The following is a 17,560-nucleotide window of genomic DNA, read 5'->3' on the forward strand; positions in this document are numbered from 1 at the left end:
GTCACACAAAATTGCCCCTTAACAAGTACAAACAAGTTAGAAATCAGGTCACGAAGAGAGTTGGGCAAGCTAAGACAGATAATGATAAGTCCTTGGCAAAGAAAAGTAGCAAAGAATTCTTTGCTTGTGTTAATACTAGAAGTGTGAACAACATTGGCCCACTAGAGGAATATTTATAATTATTGATGATACTGTTCAGGTTGCTGACAAACTAACTAAATATTTTGCATCTACATTCACATGTGAAGAAATTTTTTAGGGATGCGAAAGTACATCAAGTTATAACTTGGAGCTAAATAATTTTGTTAAAAGTGAAACTAAAAGTAAATAAGGCAACTGAAGTGGAGGGATCAATCCAATTATATTAAAAGAGGCAGCAAATGAGGTATGCAAACCTTTACACATAAGAGGAATTGTTCATGAGGGATTCGGCAGAGAAGAAAAATGCATGGGATACATACAAATTAACACATGACACAGAAGCCTATGATAGATACATGTTGATCTGTAACCAAGTTACAAAGCAGGTTAGGCAAGCGAAGGCAGATTACGAGAAATCTTTGGCAAGGGATGCAAAGAAAAACAGCAAAGAGTTCTTTACTTATGTAAACTCTAGAAGGAAGGGGATGAATCAGATTGGTCCACTTGATATCGATGGGTCAACTGTTGATGATCCTGCTCAGGTAGCTAACAAACTAAATGAATATTTTGCATCGACATTCACACATGAGGAGTTATTCAGTGAGGGGAATGCCAGAGGTGTATTCAACTCTGGCAGTAAGCTAGAGAATCTTGTAATAACTGAGAGTAAAGTGGAGGAGAAATTGTTGAAGATAAATAAAAGAAAGGCACCTGGGGTGGATGGGATCTATCCAGTTATATTAAAGGAGGCAGCAAAGGAAGTAAGCAAACCCTTAGCCATAATTATGAGAGCCTCCTTGGACTCAGGGGAAGTACCCATGGACTGGAGATGAGCAAATGTGACCCCAATTCACAAAGGAGGATCAAAGGGCGACACAAGTAATTATAGACCTGTTAGTTTAACTACTGTTCCCGGAAAATTAATGGAGGCACTGCAGGATCATCTAGACAAGACTTCAGTTATAGCTCAGACACAGCATGATTTTGTTAAGGGGATGTCTTTCCTGACCAATTTGATTGGATACTATGATGCAGTCACAAAAGAACTGGATGCAGGGAATAACTTTGATATTATATACTTGGATCTTAGAAAGGCTTTTGATACTGTTGCACATGGAAGACTGCTGCCAAAATTGGAGCAGTGTGGCATTGGAGGCAAATTGCTGCTATGGATAAAGGGGCGGTTGAGGGGGAGAAGACAGAGAGTGGTAATCAATGGACACTGCTCATCGTGGACTAATGTTATTAGTGGAGTCCTTCAGGGTTCCGTATTGTGTCCATTATTGTTTTCTGTATTTATAAATGATATTAATGATGGTATATCAAGCTTAATGTCCAAGTTTGCAGATGATACGAAGGTTGGCAGGGTTGTCAAGGGCACTACTGACACTATGCTACTGTAACAGGATCTGGAAAGGTTGAGCAGATGGGCTGAGAGGTGGCAAATGAAGTTTAACATTGACAAATGTAAAGTACTACAACAGAAAACCCAGAGCAACATATCAGCTCTGTGGTACTACACCGGAAAGTGGTAGAGAATGAAAGGGACCTGGGGGTGGTTGTGCAGGCAGATAAGAAGTTTTCTGAGCAGAGCAGACGGCTGCAAAAGTAGCTCATGGTGTATTGTCGATGATATATAGAATTTTTCTAGCAGGGATAAGGAGGTGATTATTCCGTTGTATAAGGCAATGGTCAGGCCACACCTAGAGTACTGTATACAGGTCTGGAGGCCTCATTTCGAGAAGGATGTAGAGATGCTGGAACGAGTACAGAGAAGGGCAACAAGATTGGTGAATGGAACAAAGGGTGCTCTTACGAAGAAAGGTGTAAGTTTTGCAAATTACAGTGTCTGGAGACTAGGCACCAGCGAGGTGATCTGATAGTGGTGTATAAAGCATTGAATGGTTTGAGCATGCTCAATGCTGATGGGATTCTTCCTCTTGCTCAGAATAATCACCTGAGAGGGCATAAATTCAAATTGAGGAAAGACAGATGTAGGATAGACGTGAGGAAATTTGCCTTTAGCCAGCAGGTGGTTGGTTGGTGGAACAGACTTCCATCCCTTGTCGTGGAGGTTGATAGCCTGAATAAGTTTAAGGCTCAGCTGGACAGGTATTTCGAACGAACAGAGGAGTGAAGTGGAAGTGGTTATTTTTTATTTAATTATTTATTATTATTATTTTTTTTTTTTTTGGCTGATGCTGCATAAGCTTGCTTTCTTGCATCAAATGCCTCTACTAATGCTAAAGATTCCTTTAGTTGGAGGTGTGCAAATGTGTCATTCTATTCATAACAAGGATCAAAGGGTGATGTGAGCAATTACAGACCCATTATTACAGCTAATTTAATGGAATCAATGGTTAAAGTAGTACTGCATAATCATCGTAACTGGAATGGAATTATACAAAAATTGCAAGCATAGGTATGTTGGCAGGGAGGTCTGTCCGAACCAAAATGATCACCTACTATGATATAGTAACAAAGGAACTGGATACAAATAGTAATTTTGACATCATATATTTAGATTTCAGTATAGTTTATCATACTGTTTCACGTGAAAGACGCCGCCTCAGTAGCCAGGTGGCCAGGAGTAGCAGTGCGTAGCACATGCTTCTTGATTAGACCGGGGTTCGAGCCCGTGACCACCAAATACGGAGAATGCGGAAAGGTCGGGGAATGACCACCGCATATCCCCGGAGCAATACGGCCTTAGTTGCTAATGCTCCTTAAAAAAAAATCAAATAACAAATAAAATGAATAAAGCCAAAGACTACTGTACAAATTAGAGCAGTGTGGCATTAGGGGCGAGTTACCATATGAAAGGCCTCCGTAGCCGAGTGGTCAGGAGCGGGAGTGCAGTGGTACACGCTCTTCGAGTAGACCGGGGTTCAAGCCCCTGATTGCTGAATACGGTTGATCTGCCAACCCGCACTGGACCAGCGTGGCAGATTATGGTCCATTTTCCCTCAGCATGAATTGTCGAGGAGGCTTCCATCCTGCAGTGGGTTGATAATGGCTGCAATTTACTTTTTTACCTTATGAATAAAGGGCTGGTTGAGTGGTAAAGGGCAGAGGATATTTATAAATGGGCATTGCTCTTCTTAGACTAATGTTAATAATGGGATCCCATTAAAATCATTAGTTGAGACACATCGTGATTATTGTTCAAGTTGGCAGATGAGACAAAGGCTGGCAGAGGGATTAATGACAGGAATCAAGGAAAATTACTGCCACAAGACCTAGATAAATGGTGAGAAATCAACTGCCACCAAGAATAAGCAACTGAAGTTTAACATTGGTAAATGCAAGGTTTTGCATTGGTAAATGTTAACAGGAGAGATTTTTTCTACAGGGATGGGATACACTTAAATAGAAAGGGTGCAAGAATTTTTGCTGATGCTGTCGAGGCAGAATTAGGTGGGTCGGAAAACTGCTAGTTGGGGGGGATACAAGGACTAATAGATTAACAGTAGCCACTGGCAGAGGTGGAAGTGATTCTTGCACTGCTTCTATTGAAATGAGCAGAAGCCTGAAAAACAAGATGCAGGATATTTCAGAAACTGCTGGGAGTCATTGCGGTACAAGTAAACACATGGGTTGCGTTAGGGTAGCCAAGAATAGAAACAGGTGTATGTATACCTGCATGTACACCAATGCTAGGAGTTTGGTAAATAAATTTGATGAATTTGAGGTATTGCTCAAAACATCAAAGGCAGATATTGTTGGGATATCAGAGACGTGGAGTCACACAGATATAAGGAATGCGGAACTGGAATTTGGGGAATACAATGTGTATAGAAAGGATAGACAGGACAGGAGGGGAGGACGGGTTATGCTATTAGTTAAGAAACACATCAAGTCCAAGGAAGTGAAGCCAGTCGACATCGATGGACAGGGCAGCATCGAGTCAGTTTGGTGTGACATAAGCATAGGGAAATCAAAATTGAGAGTAGGAGTGTGCTATAGGCCTAATGACTCTGATGAGTATAATAAGATATTGTACATGGAAATAGAATGGGCCAGTAAATCAGAGAGTCTTATAATGGGGGATTTTAATTTCCCAGATATTGACTGGAATTTGGGGGTTGGTCACTCGCACACTAGCAAGGCTTTTGTGGATTTATTGGATGATTGTTTTCTACATCAGCATGTTCGTGAGGCAACAAGAAGGAGCAATACTCTTGATCTGATTATCAGTAGTGATTCTTCATGCATTAAGAATCTGCATATAAATGAACCACTAGGTGGCAGTGATCACAGTGTGTTGAAGTGGGATTTACTCAAGGAGGTAACTACCATCAGAGGTAAAGGGAAGGGTTTTTGTTTTCGTAAAGGCGACTATGATGGTCTGAGACAGTATTTAAATTCTATACAGTGGGACCAACTGATGATGTTACCAACAGCAAACTCAAAATGGGAAGCATTCAAGGAACTAATCTTGAAGGCTACCAGGCTTTACATACCAACTAAGAAATATTGTTCAAGGTTTAGGCCTAAATGGTTGTCAGATGAACTAATGAGACATGTGGCAGAGAAGAAAAATGCATGGGATACATACAAATTAATGGGTGACATGGAAGCCTATGATGGTTACAGACCAACTTATATCTAAGTCACAAAGGAGATTAGGCAGGCAAAGGCAGACTACGAAAAATCCTTGGCAAAGGATGCAAAGAAAACCAGAAAAGAGTTCTTTAGCTATTTAAATTCAAGAGGGAAAGGGATGAATCAGATTGGTCCACTGGATATTGATGGTTCAACAATTGAGGATCCTGATCAGGTGGTTAACAATCTAAACGAGTATTTTGCATCTACATTCACGCATGAGGACTTATTCAGGAAGGAGAATGATGTAGGTAAAGTAAACATTGGCAGTGAGCTGGATGATTTGTAATAACTGAGAGGAAAGTGGAGGAGAAACTGTTGCAGATAACCACAAGAAAGGCACCCTGCATGGATGGGATCTATCCAGTGATATTAAAGGATGCAGCAGAGGAAGTAAGCAAACCCTTAGCCATAATTATGAGAGCTTCCTTGGACTCAGGGGAGGTACCCGCAGACTGGAGATGTGCAAATGTGACCCCAATTCACAAAGGAGGATCAAAGGCTGACAAAAGCAATTACAGACCTGTGAGTTTAACTTCTGTTCCAGGAAAATTAATGGAGGCAATAGTTAAAGAAGCACTGCAGGATCATTTAGACAAGACTTCAGTTATAGCCTGGTTTTGTTAAGGGGAAGTCTTGCCTGACCAATTTGATCGGATACTATGATGCAGTCACAAAGGAACTGGATGCAGGGAATAACTTTGATATTATATACTTGGATCTTAGAAAGGCTTTTGATACTGTTGCACATGGAAGGCTGCTGCACAAATTGGAGCAGTGTGACATTGGAGGCAAATTGCTGCTGTGGATAAAGGGGTGGCTGAGGGGGAGAAGACAGAGAGTGGTAATCAATGGACACTGCTCATCGTGGACTAATGTTATTAGTGGAGTCCCTCAGGGCTCAGTGTTGGGTGCATTATTGTTTTCTGCATTCATAAATGATATTGATGATGGTATATCAAGCTTAATGTCGAAGTTTGCAGACGATACAAAGGTAGGCAGGGTTGTCAAGGACACTACTGATACTATGCTGCTGCAACAGGATCTGGAAAGGTTGAGCAGATGGGCTGAGAGGTGGCAAATGAAGTTTAACATTGACAAATGTAAAGTACTACACATGGGAAACAGCAACCCCAGAGCAACGTATCAACTCTGTGGTACTACACTGACAGTGGTAGAGATTGAAAAGGACCTGGGGGTGGTTGTGCAGGCAGATATGAAGTTCTCTGAGCAGTGCAGACGGGCTGCAAGAGTAGCTCATGGTGTATTGTCAATGATATATAGGAATTTTTCTAGCAGGGATAAGGAGGTGATTATTCCCTTGTATAAGGCAATGGTCAGGCCACACCTAGGGTACTGTATACAGGTCTGGAGGCTTCATTTCAAGAAGGATGTAGAGCTGCTGGAACGAGTACAGAGAAGGGCAACAAGATTAGTGAATGGAACAAAGGGGTGCTCTTACGAAGAAAGGCTCAAGTTTTGCAAATTAGTGTCTGGAGACTAGGCACCAGCGAGGTGATCTGATAGAGGTGTATAAAGCATTGAATGGTTTGAGCATGCTCAATGCTGATGGGATTCTTCCTCTTGCTCAGAATAATCACCTGAGAGGGCATAAATTCAAATTGAGGAAAGACAGATGTAGGATAGACGTGCGGAAATTTGCCTTTAGCCAGCGAGTGGTTGGTTGGTGGAACAGACTTCCATCCCTTGTCGTGGAAGTTGATAGCCTAAATAAGTTTAAGGCTCAGCTGGACAGGTATTTTGAATGAACAGAGGGGCGAAGTGGAAGTGGTTTTTTTTTTTTTTTTTTTTGGCTGATGCTGCATAAGCTTGCTTTCTTGCATCAAATGCCTCTACTAATGCTAATGCTAACATTAAAGTCACCAATGAAAGTAATTTAACTGTTAGGAATGTTATTATGAAGAATGTGATTTGTTTTGTTGAAAACAGATCACAAAAATAATGCAAGTAAAGAAATTCGTAAGAATAGGATAAAGAAATTTTTAGTTAGTCAAAATAGGAGGATCAAAATGAGAAAATTATAGTAGGCAATTTTTGATAAGGAATATTAGAGTGAATTAAGAAGTTCGTGAACCACTCATAAATTTAGAAATAACTGTCACTGTCAAAAACACTATAATGGTAACGTATATTTATTTTTAATTATTTCTATCACATAAAAATAGATGCTCAAAAGATAAATCAGCCATGTAATAACATGGCAGATGTCTTTTGTTTGTTTATTTGATTTTTAGGAGCATTAGCAACTAAGGCCATATTTGCTCCAGGGATATGTGGTGGTCATTCCCTGACCTTTCCACATCCTCTGTATTTGGTGGTCACAGGCTCGAACCCCGGTCTAATCAAGAAGCATGTGCTATGCACTGCTGCTCCTGCCCACCTGGCTACGGAGGTGCCTATTTGTCTTTTGGGCATTTGTCTATTATGAGATACTGTCCTTTGTAAAGGGCCACCAATTCAGAGCCATGCTCTGTATCACAGTGTAATGTCATGTTATGCTATAATCATTATTGTTGTGGTCTGCCACTTTAGCCGAGGTAGGCTGAAGTAGCCGTTATCTGGTTTCATTCCATGCCACATGTAGGAGAGCTACTTGCTGTAATCAAAACCGAATGCACACAAAACATATGAATTTTGATTTTTAATTCAACTACAGTATTGAAACACCCATGAAATTCCTACAGTATTGTACTGTGTGGGACAAATGCAGACCCATTTCTAGGTGCTGAAAGTTAACGAAACAGTTAAGTTTTAAAACTGGAAGGTTTATTTACATAAGCTGTTTGGCTGTTCACCTAGACAAAATATATTATTTACAGTTCGGCATACATTCACTAACACATATGACCTGATGAGAAAGAAGCCCATTAACTTCAAACCATTGTTCTGGCAGTGTCTCAATTTTTAAATGTATAGCAGATTCATTATTCAGGTCTCTTAGCAGGTACCCAGCTTTCAGCTGCTACAACCTGCAGAACTGAAGTCTTTCACAACCCCAGGGGCTCACATCTGGTGAGCATGGGCTTGGGACACCCAAGGTCCTGAGCTGGATATCATTATTCTTCTCTTTCTTGTTGATTCTTTTCTACCTCTCTCTCTCTCTCTCTCTCAGGAATTATTTTTTGGGTGGTGCAGCATAAGCTTCAGGCTTCCTTGCACCATATGGCTAATAATAATAATGATGCATTCTCCTCTTCTGTACTCCTGATCAATCCTTTTGCTCCTCTCTACACCTGCTCCAAAAGACCCACACCGGCTTTGAAAATCAAAGAGAATGCACCTGTTGGCTACTGTTGTATAATTGCTATGGATAAAAGGTTGGTTGCATGTTAGAAGCCAGAAAGTCGTTATCAATGAGCACTGCTTGTCTTGGATTAATGTTATAAGCAGAGTTCAACACAGGGTTCAGTGCTGGGCCACTGTTGTTTGCTTTATTTATTAACGATTTACATTTTTAGCTGTAACAAGTTGCCCTTGCAGGTAGTTGAGGCTGACAGTTTGAATAAATTCAAAGTTCAACTGAATACTTACCTGTGTGAAGAGGGAAGCATATAATTTCTTTTCTTATCTACTTGATTGGGTTTTTTTTTTTTTTTTTTACCAGTGCAGCAAAAACCTGTGGCTTCCTTGCACTATATGGCAAATACTAAATATTATAAATACAATCTAAACCTGGTTAAAAAAAAAGTGATCATTTGCATATGACACACAAGCAGTCATAGAGGGTAAACCTTATCACAACAGTGAAGTTTCATTAAACATTTAACCACTATTGACAACTGTGCATAAAAAAAAAAAAAACACAAATGGGTAACTCCTGCAAAGAATGCTAGTTACACTATATATGATCACTGTTCCTACATACTGTGAAATATTGGTAAAAATAATGATACATTCCAGGATCCTACCTTAAAACAAGGAGGGGGCACATGTTATATACCAGATTACTAAGGATCATAAAAAGAAACATACCCTCAGATAAAGAGAAGTAGCTTATTTTATTTTAACAAACTCAAATTAATAATATAGGCTAATATTATTATTATTATTTATTATTAGCCATATGGTGCAAGGAATACTGAGGCTTATGCTGCACCAGTCAAAAAAATAAAAAAAAATCCCAGGTTACCCTAAGAGAGAGAGAGAGAAGTAGAAAGGAATTACCAAGAAAGAGAAGAATGATGATATCCAGCTCAGGACTATATACGCATCCTAATTTGTTGCCCAAAGGTGGTTAGAGAATTCCTTGGTAACAGGCCTATAGACAGGACAAGGAGGACACCAGATCCACCCTACCACAAAAATAACACCACTTTTTTTTTTTTTTTTTTTTTCCAAAAGGAAAAATAAAGAAATATCCATAAGTAGTAGCAGTGGCATGTGATGCAAGAAAGCAAGTGTATGAGCTCATGCAGCATCGGCCAAAAAAAAAAAAAAAACACACCATTCCCTCCAAATGCCTGTCCAGTTCCTCCTTAAATTTATTCAACCTATCAGTTTCCACAACGACAGATGGAAGTTTGTTCCAGCAATTAACCACCCGCTGGCTAAAGGCAAATTTCCGCACATCTATTCTACATCTGTCCTTTCTTAATTTGAATTTATGCCCCCTTAGGTTCGTAATCTGAACAAGCGGAAGGATCCCATCAGAATTCAGCATGCTCAACCCATTCAAGGCCTTATACACCTCAATCAGATCACTGCACAAGTGCCTAGTCTCCAGCCACTGCAATTTTCAGAACTTAAGCCTCTCTTGGTAAGAGGATCCCTTCATTGAATCTGGTGAGTATAATAAGAAACTGTACAGGGAAATAGTGGGGGCCAGTAAATCAGAGAGTCTTATAATGGGGGATTTTAATTTCACAGATATTGACTCGAATTTGTGGGTTGGTCACTCACACACTAGCAAGACTTTTGTGGATTTATTGAATGATTGTTTTCTACATCAACATGTTCGGGAGGCAACTAGAGGGAGTAATACTCTTGATTTGATTATCAGTAGTGATTCTTCATGCATTAAGAATCTGCAGATAGAGGAATCACTAGGTGACAGTGATCACAGTGTGCTGAAGTGGAATTTACTGAAAGAGGTAACTACCATCAGGGGTAAAGGGAAGGGTTATTGCTTTCGTAAAGGCGACTACGATGGTCTGAGACAGTATTTAAATTCTACACAGTGGAACCAACTGATGATGTTACCAAAAGCAAATTGAAAATGGGAAGCATTCAAAGAAGTAGAAATAAAAACACCAGGGAAACTAAACTTTTGATAACTGTATTTATAATAAGTCAAAATAACCCGCATCTACAATAAATTAACTTTACAATAAACTCTACATGTAAAATATTAAAATCTGCTACATTACAATCAATAAAATGTATAAATATACAGATTAAAACGATAAAAACCGGTTTTTATCGTTTTAATCTGTATATTTATACATTTTATTGATTGTAATGTAGCAGATTTTAATATTTTACATGTAAAGTTTATTGTAAAGTTAATTTATTGTAGATGCGGGTTATTTTGACTTATTATAAATACAGTTATCAAAAGTTTAGTTTCCCTGGTGTTTTTATTTCTACTTCTACGCAAGGTTGGTGCAAAACACTAAAGTCACAGTATGGATATACCCAACCTCAGAGGCCTGTTTGAAGAAGCATTCAAAGAAATTATCTTGGAAGCTACTAAGCTTTACATACCAACTAAGAAATATTGTTCAAGGTTTAAGCCTAAATGGATGTCAGATGAACTAATGAGACATGACAGAGAAGAAAAATGCTTGGGATACATATAAATTAACATGTGACACAGACGCCTATGATAGATATAAGTAGATCTGTAACCAAGTTACAAAGAAGGTTAGGCAGGAAAAGGCAGATTACAAGAAATCTTTGGCAAAGGATGCAAAGAAAAACAGAAAAAGAGTAATTTTCTTATGTAAACTCCAGAAGGAAGGGGATGAATCAGATTGATATCGATGGTTCAACTGTTGATGATACTGCTCAGGTAGATAACAAACGAAATGAATATTTTGCATCGACATTCACACATGAGGAGTTATTCAGCGAGGGGAATGCCAGAGGTGTATTCAAATCTGGCAGTAAGCTAGATAATCTTGTAATACCTGAGAGTAAAGTGAAGGAGAAATTGTTGAAGATAAACACAAGAAAGACAACTGGGGTGGATGGGATCTATCCAGTTATATTAAAGGAGGCAGTAAAGGAAGTAAGCAAACCCTTAGCCATAATTATGAGAGCTTCCTTCGACTCAGGGGAGGTACCCATAGACTGGAGATGTGCAAATGTGACCCCAATTCACAAAGGAGGATCAAAGGCTGACACAAGTAATTATAGACCTGTGAGTTTAACTTCTGTTCCAGGAAAATTAATGGAGGCACTGGTTAAAGAAGCACTGCAGGATCATCTCGACAAGACTTCATTTATAGCTCGGACACAGCATGGTTTTGTTAAGGGGAAGTCTTGACTGACCAATTTGATTGGATACTATGATGCAGTCACAAAAGAACTGGATGCAGGGAATAACTTTGATATTATATACTTGGATCTTAGAAAGGCTTCCAATACTGTTGCACAGGGAAGACTGCTGCACAAATTGGAGCAGTGTGGCATTGGAGGCAAATTTCTGCTATAGATAAAGGGGTGGTTGAGGGGGAGAAGACAGAGTGGTAATCAATGGACACTGCTCATCGTGGACTAATGTTATTAGTGAAGTCGCTCAGGGTTCAGTGTTGGGTCCATTATTGTTTTCTGTATTTATAAATAATATTGATGATGGTATATCAAGCTTAATGTCAAAGTTTGCAGACGATACAAAAGTTGGCAGGGTTGTTAAGGACACTACCGACGCTTTGCTGCTGCAACAGGACCTGGAAAGGTTGAGCAGATGGGCTGAGGGGGGCAAATGAAGTTTAACATTGACAAATGTAAAGTACTACATATGGGAAACAGCAATCCCAGAGCAACGTATCAACTCTGTGGTACTACAATGACAGTGGTAGAGAATGAAAAGGACCTGGGAGTAATTGTGCAGGCAGATATGAAGTTCTCTGAGCAGTGCAGACGGGCTGCAAGAGTAGCTCATAGTGTCTTATCAATGATATACAGGAATTTTTCTAGCAGGGATAAGGAGGTGATTATTCCCTTGTATAAGGCAATGGTCAGGCCACACCTTGAGTATTGTATACAAGTCTGGAGGCCTCATTTCAAGAAGGATGTAGAGCTGCTGGAATGAGTACAGAGAAGGGCAACAAGGTTAGTCAATGGAATAAAGGGTTGCTCTTTCAAAGAAAGGCTTAAGTTTTGAAATTTAGTGTCTAGAGACTAGGCACCGGTGAGGTGATCTGATAGAGGTGTATAAAGCCCTGAATGGTTTGAGCATGCTCAATGCTGATGGGATTCTGCCTCTTGCTCAGAATAATCACCTGAGAGGGCATAAATTTAAATTGAGTAAAGACAGATGTCCGGAAATTTGTGTTTAGCCAGCAGGTAGTTGGTTGGTGGAACAGACTTCCATCCCTTGTTGTGGAAGTTGATAGCCTAAATAAATTTAAGACTCAGCTAGACAGGTATTTCGAACAGAGGGGTGAAGTGGAAGTTGTTGTTTTTTTTTTTTTTTTTTTTTTTCTGGCTGATGCTGCATAAGCTTGCTTTCTTGCATCATATGCCTCTACTAGTGCTAATTCCCCTCACCAATCTTGTTGCCCTTCTCTGTACACGTTCAAGCAAATCGACATCCTTCCTAAAATGAGGCCTCTGGACCTGTACGCAATACTCAAAGTGTGGGCTGACCATTGCCTTACACAGAGGGACAATCACCTCCTTTTCCCTGCTAGCAAAATAAGGTACGTCTATTACACTAAAGTTCAAAACATGAATGAACTCCATGTATCTATTAACAATACATGTCAGTGGTATGACTCGGCCAGTACTGAACAATGATTGACACAAAACTGAGCACTGATTCAATATCTTTCAGACCACAAATGGTGCTCATTAGAAATAACTATTTTGAGGTGTGCCCATGAAATGCATACATTAAATTGATTTTTTTTTTTTTTCAGCAGATGAGAAAAAGTTCATTTTTTTGCAGTATGTTATTTTAATACTAATATTAAAACATAATCCTGCATTTCGGCAAGCATACTAAATACTTAAATGACATCCTAAATAATCAAAGAGAGAGAGACAGTATCACCTGGATCCAACCTATTAAACTTGCCTTCGTTTAGATTTCTTTCAATATTTTCTGCATTAAGTGCGTGCGCGATATCTTTCCATTAAAATCTACTTGCGCCTTTTTTTTTTTTAAACTTTGTGGTGAACAACTAAATATGCATTAAAAAAAAGGCATCATTTGCATCAAATTTTACTCACAGATAGGTAATACGAAAAATATCGTTTCTTTATTTATAATAAAATGGTTTCCCTATTTTATTGATTTATAAAATAAAAAAAAATTATACTAATAATTAAAATTTATATTGCATCTATTACGTTCACTGTTTCTTGATGAATAAAAGGAGTTAAAATTAAGCAGGTGCTACTGCTCTATTTGCTTAGTTATTTAGCTCTAGACTGGCAGCTTTTGAAAGCCATAGTTCATTGTGTACTAGGTTACAAAATGAAAAAGGGGGAAAGGGCCAGAGTTCAAATTTTTGCAACGTCAGCAAAAATTTGAACTTCTGATAAATTATAATCATAATTCACTTACTGTAGCTAAATATAAATAAAAATTGATATTTACCAAACTAATGATAGCAACATTCACATATGACCATGAACGAAAGCCAAATTCTTCATGCAAAATATTTATTCAAGCGAAAAAGTTTATAAAATTAATAATTTTCACAACAGGACAGTAACAAAACACACATTTTACGGTGGGGAATTAATCACTTCGACTTAACAAATGCGAGCAAATCAAACGCTTTGCATGTTGTCAGCAGCACAGTTATTATTCTGTGGTCAGCGGAACCATTGTTCCGCGAATCAAAAATTCGGAAAACGGAATAAAAAACACGTATCGAAATCACATAGCAACAAACACCATATTAAAATTTACACCTATTCCCGTCATTTTGTGCCTTATTTCATTAAATCCAATTAAGTACAGTAATAGCCAAAAAAAACACAGCCGACACATAAAATCCATATCATACGCTCAACTTTTAACACCACTCATTTTTCATTGCAAAAGTGCCAAAGACAAGGGCAGTCAAGATATAAAGGAAAAAAAACTTTGCTCCTATTATCAGTGAACCCAATTAAAATAGGGTAGGAAAGTATACTCGATGTTCCTAATCTCAATACGAATTTAAAATAGATTTAAGATAGCAGTTTGTTTGTTTATGTTGTTTTTCATCATATTTTCATCCAAATTTATCTTATTTTAATTAGAAATTTTTTCTCGCTGGTAATAGAACAAATCTCTCTTCATTTATATTTAAATTGTTCGACTATATTATAATGACTTATTATAAAAAATAAATAATCAAATGAATAAAATGAAATTTATATTTCAGCTATTACATTCATTGTTCAATAAAATTCAAATGAAAATGAGACTGAAGATAATTAAAGTGAATTTAGATTTTACTCCGATGACAATACTATATATGCTTCCCACAAATACTGCATTTAAAATTATTCTTTATAGACACGAGATGTCTATAAAATCCCTGTATGACCTATGTCCCCGTATGTCCCAATTTTTGGCATAATGTCCTTATATGACCCCAAAATGTTTTTCGGAGCTTCTGTATTAGACAGACTTTTTTGAGAAGCTATTTTAGCATTAGCATTAGCATTAGCATTAGTAGAGACATACCATGCAAGAAAGCAGGCTAATGCAGCATCAGCCAAAAAATATATAAAAATAAAATTAAAATAAACCATCCGATTTCACCCCTCTGTTCGTTCCAAATACCTGTCCAGCATGGCCTTAAATTTATTTAGGCTATAAACTTCCACAACAAAATATGGAAGTCTGTTCCACCAATCAACTACCTGCTGGCTAAAGGCAAACTTTCGCACATCTATCCTACAACTGTCTTTCCTCAATTTGAATTTATGCCCTCTCAGGTGATTATTCTGAGCAAGAGGAGGAATCCCATCAACATTGAGCATGCTCAAACCATTCAAGACTTTGTACACCTGAATCAGATCACCTCGCAGGTGCCTAGTCTCCAAACACTGTAATTTGAAAACTTAAGCCTTTCTTGATAAAAGCAACCCTTTGTTCCATTCACTAATCTTGTTGCCCTTCTCTGTCCTCGTTCCAACAGCTCTACATCTTTCTTAAAATGAAACCTCCAGACCTGTATACAGTACTCAAGGTGTGGCCTGACCATTGCCTTATTCAAAGGGATAACCATCTCCTTATCCCTGCTAGAAAAATTCATGTATATCATTCACAAGACAACATGAGCTACTCTTGCAGGCCGTCTCCACTGCTCAGAAAACTTCATAACTCCCTGCACAATTACCCCCAGGTCCTTTTCATTCTCTACCACTGTCATTGCAGTACAACAGAGTTGATACGTTACTCTGCGGTTGATGCTTCCCATATGTAGTACTTTGCATTTGTCAAAATTAAACTTCATTTGCTACCTCTCAGCCCATCTGCTCAACTTTTCTAGATCCTGTTGCAGCACCGTACTGTCATTACTGTCTTTAACAACCGTGCCAACCTTGTATCGTCTGCAAACTTCGACATTCAGCCTTATATACCATCATCAATGTCATTTATAAATACAGAAATCAACATCTGTATTTATAAAGAAATCATATCCTGTCTATCCTTTCTGTACATATTGTATTCCCCAAATTCCAGTCCTGCATTCCTTATATCTGTGTGACACCACGTCTCTGATATCCCAACAATATCTGCCTTTGATATTTTGAGCAATACCTCAAATTCATCATATTTATTTACCCAACTCCTAGCGTTGGTGTACACGCAAGTATACATACACCTGCTCCTATGCTTAGCTACCCTAACACAACCCATGTGTTTACTTGTACCGCAATGACTCCCAGCAGTCTTTGAAATATCCTGCATCTTGTTTTCCAGGCTGCTGCTCATTCCAATTGAAGCAGTGCAAGGATCACTTTCACCTCTGCCAGTGGCTACTGTTAATCTATTAGTCCTTGTATCCCCCTAAGCTAGCAGTTTTCCCGCCCACCTAATACTGCCTCGATAGCATCAGCAAATATTCTTGCACCCGTTCTATTTAAGTGTGTCCCATCCGTGTAGAAGCAGTCTCTCCTGTTAACAAGTACAAACCACGCTGAAAAAAAATTCTACCCCTTGAGCCTTGCGCAATCTTTCCAGGGCCGAATTGATCGACAAGGCTCCCATCATATACTCCCTCCTATCGTGGCTGGGCAGAATTGCATACACTTTCAAATTCAACCCTAATTCACTAATTGTTAACTAAAAATCATGTGCATAAGAAACAAAGTTAGAGTTACATGCTAGGAAACGTTCCAAAACAGCTGAGAAGACGATAGTTGAAAGCACACGCCTCTGCGGGATGCCTCTTGTGACGTCAAAAGTTACCTGGATGTCGTTGATGGTAACCGATAGATGTCTGGAAAGTAGAATTGAATTCAATATTTGTAGCCAGACCGAAACAGTGCTTAAGTATGGTAAACACAGCTGTAAGGTATATTCTGTCACATGCCGATTTAATATCCAGGAAGATGATGTCAATCTGGGATTTGCTGTTAGGGGCTTGTTGGATTCTGAAGAGAGTATCTAGAAGATTTGGGGTTATTGATCTCTTGTGCAAAACGGTATCAAGGTACTAGGCCCTGTGACCAAAGCAGTGATGGGAAATTTCTGGCTGAATCGCTTTTACAAAGATTTTAAGTAAAGAGCAACTGATGGAGATTGGTCACAGATCTCTCAGAGATTTAGGTTTCCTAATCTTTGGAATGGGCTTGACACAATAGGATTTCCCAATTTATGGAATGATCCCAGATTGTAAGATTCATTTGAAAATGTGAAGTATAAGGTCAACTAGGAAACTATTCATAGTAAAAATATGTGCTGCGTATTTTTACAATGAATAGTGCGAAACCGTCTGGTCCTACCGTAGGTTTATTGTTAATGACATCAATCAGAGTCTCTCTAGATTTCTATGTCATTCATCTGCGTCCTAGGTAACCAGTCCTCATGTGAGAGAGAGAGAGAGAGGGATCTGGATCGGAACAATCTGCCTCGGAAGCTGCACTGCGCCCATTCGTGTACGAGCTTTTGATCAACTACACGATGATTTGTATGATGTGAAAGAATCCCTCTACCTCCCTTCAACCGATCGAGAAGTTGCCTTTTCTTTGTCAAGCTTTCTTTCTTAAAGATGATAAGGTCTGAGAAAACTTGTGATTTCTGCCATTTCCGGTCGGCCTTCTGCTTCCTGATGAAGGCCAGTGTAGTTTCCTTATTAAAACCCAAGGGCTCACAGCTGGTATGGGCATGGCATACCCAGGGTACTCGGCTGGATATCATCATTCTTCTCTTTCTTGGTGAGTCCCATCTGATTCTGATTCTTGTTTTCTCTGTTTCCCTGGGTAACTCAGAAATTTTTTTTTGGTTGGCACAGCATAAGACTCTGGCTTCCTTGCACTATATGGCTAATAATAATAAAAGGGCGCGATGGCCCAGTGGTTATGATACTGGACAAGGTTCAGTACTGCTTCGCGGAAGCGAACGCGGCTCCATCACGCTGGGAGACAGGTATAATAATAGTAATAAATGAGAATAATA

The 17,560-nt window shown here is 38.9% G+C and overlaps 1 protein-coding gene across 1 annotated transcript in view; it reads right to left on the minus strand.

Moving 5' to 3' along the window:
- The window catches only part of Rcd1 (Reduction in Cnn dots 1), a 350,852-nt gene extending 336,898 nt beyond the window's left edge, over positions 1–13,954 (minus strand). The window contains exon 1 of the mRNA XM_090374162.1: positions 13,535–13,954. The gene's annotated coding sequence lies outside the window, so the exon portion shown is untranslated. The remainder of the gene's footprint in view (positions 1–13,534) is intronic.
- Between the last annotated feature and the right edge of the window lie 3,606 nt (positions 13,955–17,560).

The sequence above is a fragment of the Mastigoproctus giganteus genome, chromosome 5, assembly GCF_048544385.1.
Source record: "Mastigoproctus giganteus isolate SK-2022 chromosome 5, ASM4854438v1, whole genome shotgun sequence".
Lineage (NCBI taxonomy): Eukaryota > Metazoa > Arthropoda > Arachnida > Uropygi > Thelyphonidae > Mastigoproctus > Mastigoproctus giganteus.